The sequence below is a fragment of the Stigmatopora nigra genome, chromosome 3 (genome assembly GCF_051989575.1).
Source record: "Stigmatopora nigra isolate UIUO_SnigA chromosome 3, RoL_Snig_1.1, whole genome shotgun sequence".
Lineage (NCBI taxonomy): Eukaryota > Metazoa > Chordata > Actinopteri > Syngnathiformes > Syngnathidae > Stigmatopora > Stigmatopora nigra.
The window spans coordinates 5,268,899-5,273,815 of NC_135510.1; the positions used below are offsets into that span (position 1 = coordinate 5,268,899).

Here is a 4,917-nt window from a genome sequence, read left to right on the forward strand (position 1 = left end):
CGTTACTGCATGATGCAAATGTTCTTTCTTCAATGGTCCAAAGGTCCGTTCACATCTGACGACCATGGTAAGGCCCAAATTGTTCAATTTCAATTCCGTCAATCAAATCGTTAATACATTTATGATTCACAAGATCCTTTTTAGAAACTACAAAGTACAAATACAAGTTTTCCTCAATACAGCCACATTACCTATGGGCCCTTTATAAGAAGAAATAGTCAAATGCAAAGAAGTACAAAGATCAGGGTCAATGAGACAAACCCAGAGCCCCCATTCTGGGGGGGAATTGGTGTCTGAGTGCGAGGTGTGTTCCCACCCCTGAGGCGGTGTCCCGTCACTGGGGATAAAGACACTGTGGAGCGAGCACACAGACAGGAGACGAGTTGCTGAGTCAGACGGCGTTCACATCCACTTAGCATATGCTACGTCGAGCATCCCCACACCCATCGCACGCACCCTATGTTTCCTCTCAGCTAAGACCCTCTCCACTCTTTTGAGAAAATCACTTGCATATTTGCATTTATTGTAAATGTGAGAAGTCAATGTCCAAGCAAGTAGAAAAAAAAGAAATATGTATGTGTTTAAAATGTTTTAAGTTTGTTTTGTTTTTGTAATATTATGCCCTTTTGGCGGTACTGGACTTCCAAACCATTTTGACTGGGAGAGGCCTTTTGACCACTGGGTGAAAAAGGATTGGACGTCTAGTGCGGTCAATCTTTCTGAAATGAGCAAGTTGAGATGAATTGGATCTTTTATTGTGGTAATTGACAGGAAATTAGTTCAATACTATAAAATCAACTTTAGATGTCTTTGTGGGCTTTAACGTAAGTGCATTTAAAAAACAACAACTTTATTTCATTTAAATGTCTAATTGAATTTATTCATAGCATATCAATTGACTCATAGTAACATATACACCATAATTAGAATTGACAGTCATATTTTAGCTCATGTAGGCCACAATTTTAACATTTGGTTAACATTTGGCTCCACTTTTTAAAAAACATCTGTCCTGCATGTCAAAATGCAATTTTTTTTTTTTAGAATTAGAATAAATAGTAACTTATATTATAAAAGATTAATGGAACTGTATGGTTGTTTGATATTTTATGCACATTTAAAAGTATTTAGTAGTAATGCTACAAAAACCAAATGGTTCTCAAATTTCCTATATAAACTTTTCAAACAAATCTATTGTACATATTGGAATATATTTCACCACATTTTATTAATTGAACTTATCATTTTGCGGTATCAACTTATCAATCACTTACTTCAAATTGATTAATAGAAAACTAGAGTATACATTAACAATAAAGAAATTGTAAGGAATTCTTTATGCTACGTCCAATTTGCCCACTGGGGGCAGTATAATTAAATCAAGAAGAAGTCAATAAAATCAAAAAAGAAGAGTTTCATATTGCATGGATCATTCGGTGCTGCAATATTCATTCATACATTAATTTATCTTTCCTCCTAAGTGTGCTGCAGCCTATCCTCACTAACTATGGGCAGTAAGTATTCATTATTTTATTGCATAAAAAAATCAAACTGCCGCCGATATAATTCGTTAAATTTAAGTCAAAGATATTAGTTTTATTTTTAATACCTAACTCGTGAATCTCTTCGCATTTTTTTATAGTAAACTTCGATCAAAAGTGTTCTATATATTTTTTTTAAAAGAATTGTTAAATAAATATGTATTGTTGACCTCACCGTCTCCACATTACACTTGCATCTAAATTTTTTGGTCGTACGTCAAAAAAGTGAACCATTTATATCTCAATTCACTATTTTTTTCCCTCATTTAAAGGTGGATAGATAATATATCAACATACATAACTACACAAAAATGTGGCATTGACAACAAGAAACAAACAAACTAAAAAAAAGGATGAAATGCCTGTCGAGCATTCCGCATGGTTGGACATGGTGCACTTAACAATTAGTGATGTCTTAGCATACCATCAGGACAGGAAGAGCTGGAAGCGCCTCTGCCTGCATTGTTGTCGATTATTTAGTTGACTTGCTCTCGTCAGTGTGAAAGTCTGCTGCTATGCAAACAGGCGTCGGCCTCGCTTTATCCGGTTCCGGAGTATGCAGGAGCGTCGGATGCCGGGACCACTCATGTGGACCAGAGGAGCTCTGCTAAAACATCTTGTCTACCTCTCTAGGATTAGAGCACCCACATTCCTGGGAACCTTCTGCTCGGTGGCTGCACTCGGCATGTCTGTGTGTGGACATCATTCGTATACAGCTCACAAAAAGTGGAATGTATGTAAATAAAATGATGATTGGTGCAAGTTTCATCCCTAAATTGTTTATTTTAATGTTGCTTCTCTTGTTCAGGGTCACCACAAGAAGCTGAGGCCTCTCCTAGTCTTGGACGATGATACCTTAGACCAGTCAGGCAAGTGAACTACTGCACCATCAGGGATTTTAAAATCTTTTTTTGCATGAAACGATAAACCAAACTTGAATCTCTGAAATCAAACTTAATCTGATCAATCTTTTTAAAATGAAAAATGTAGTCCTCAACCCTAACTGTTTTTCATCCTAAAATCTAATAGGAGAAAAATAAAATGAAAAAAAAAATCTGAAAAATTCAGTGTAGTCATATTTTTTTAATCAAGATTTCATTCACACTCATACCTAGGGGGAATTTAGATTGTTCAAACAGCCAATCCTGCATGTTTTTGGGATGTGGGAGGAAACCAGAGTACCCGGAGAAAACCCATGCAAGCCCAGGTAGAACTTGCAAAAGTCCACATTGTGACGACCCCACTGGGATTGAACCCTCAACCCCAGAACTGTAAGGCCGACAGATTAACCACTCATTCCCCAGGCCGTTACTACTTTTTTTCTTTCAAAATCAAATACATTTTTAAAAAGTCAAATAAATTGAAATAGTATGGAAAAAATGACTTTTAATTTATTTTTTTTACTTGATTTAATAGTCAAAATTCTATTGCTATCCGGTGTACTGAGATCGTGAAATGGGTCATCTTAAGTGAGCTGTGTCCCACATAAAAACAAGCACACTATAACATTGAACCAGCGATGGATGTATATGCAGCCTATTCAAATAGCTCAAATTTTAGTTGTCGCTGCATTAGTTTGAGCAGTAGAGGGCGCCACTGTCCTACTTCTCAATTTGTGAGCATGTGAAAACGTCAACTCCAAATTGTTTTACATATTAAAAGCTTTTTTTTTACCCAGCAATGAACACCCAAAAGCATAAAAATTTTGTCAAAATTAGCGTCAAATAAATTTTGTGTTTTTGTATTGAATTGTTTATTTTTTTTTACTGCTGTCATTGTTCAAAAATAACATTAAGATTCCAAGCTTAATATGTTGTAACTGCTAGTTTGCAAGGTGGACAATGGAGATTATTGCTGATGGATGCTTTGTTTGAAAAAAAATTAAAAAGAAATAATAAATAGAAATCTGTCAAAATTATCTTATGAGAAACATGTGTACAATTCCCATTAAAGCTATTTAAAAACACCTTAGGAGCCAGTTGAAAGCCTCATGGGACTAAATTCTTGTGACGCATGAACATAATTAGCAATATTGCTGCATTTAGCAAGTTAAAATCCCTCCGAGCTGCGGGACACGAAACATTAACTTCAACCTGCCTCCAGAAGTCCAAATTTAGATGACAATTAGATGTTTCATGCCTCTGAAAATATAATTTATATAACTCAAACGGGGCAAACTCAAAATGTAAAATAAACTGGAATGGAATAAATAACAAGTATCGTACAGGGGGGGCTTGAGGTATGAATTATTAGTTTTTAATGGTTGTAAGAATGGCCACAGAATGTATAAAATGTGTATGGCCAGGCACCATATTTGTGTGTTTATTTACTATAGTATAAAATGCTATTTCTGCAAAAATGGCATGGGGATGCTTTGCTCCTCTGGTTGGTAAAGTATTTTTGTTTTTGGGGCATTTTTCAGGTCACTTCATGTTGATTTTAAATCCATCCATCGGCCTTTTAATTTTATGGCATTTACGGGTCGCTTCTTGTGTCTTTTTGGGTCAATTCTTGTTGATTTGGTGGTATTTCCAGATCACCTCCAAATAAGTTTGAGTCACTTTTTTTTAAACTTAGGGACATTCCCAGATCATTTTTTTTCTTCAAAAAAATTACGAGTCTTAACAGTCAAAGTCTTATTTTTATATATATTAAATATTGTTTTTATAGTATTTTGATAATTCCTGTTTATTTTCAGACAGGGTATTTGTGGGTTATTTCTTGTTAATTTGGCTGTATTTCCGGGTCACTTCCTTGAAATATGAGGGCATTTAAGATAACCTACTGTTTCTCTTGAGTGACATTGTGTTGATTTTGTGGCATTTCCAAGCTCCTCTTCATTTTAGAGAACTGGTGTCAAAGTGGCGGCCCGGGGGCCAAAACAGGCCCGCCGCATCATTTTGTGCGGCCCGGGAAAGTAAAACTTTCTGTTTTAGGATCAAATTAAAATGAAGAGTATAGATGTATATTACATTTCCTGATTTTCTGCCTTTTAAATCAATAATTGTCATTTTTTTATCCATTTTTTTCTGCGTTGACATTTTTTTGACATTTTCAATCTATTCTCACATTGTCAAAGCTTTCTTCTCCATCAGATAGGAATGACTTTTCTTGCTTATTTTTTTATTTTTTGTCAAACTACATCAAGCTCTTTGCGAAGGCTTAGCGTAACCGTTGCATGCTTTTTTCCAGCTAAATCAGCACATTTGAGATTGAACCCAAATATTTTCATTCCAGGAGGTCAACCCTTACCATGCAGCTTCTCGGCATCACTTGTGCTGCAAACCGTTGAAGTGAGCGAGGCCCACTCATGCCCGTTTTCTCAGCTCTCTTCAGGGCATGGAGGAGGCATCGGCAAAGAGAGCTAGACACAAAT

General features: G+C 35.9%; 1 long non-coding RNA gene across 1 annotated transcript; it reads left to right on the forward strand.

Moving 5' to 3' along the window:
- The first annotated feature begins 1,412 nt into the window (after positions 1-1,412).
- Positions 1,413-2,468, forward strand: LOC144194787 (uncharacterized). The gene is made up of 3 exons (XR_013325975.1): positions 1,413-1,514; positions 2,175-2,274; positions 2,350-2,468. It is a non-coding gene; the product is annotated as an uncharacterized LOC144194787 (long non-coding RNA).
- The last annotated feature ends 2,449 nt before the right edge of the window (positions 2,469-4,917 follow it).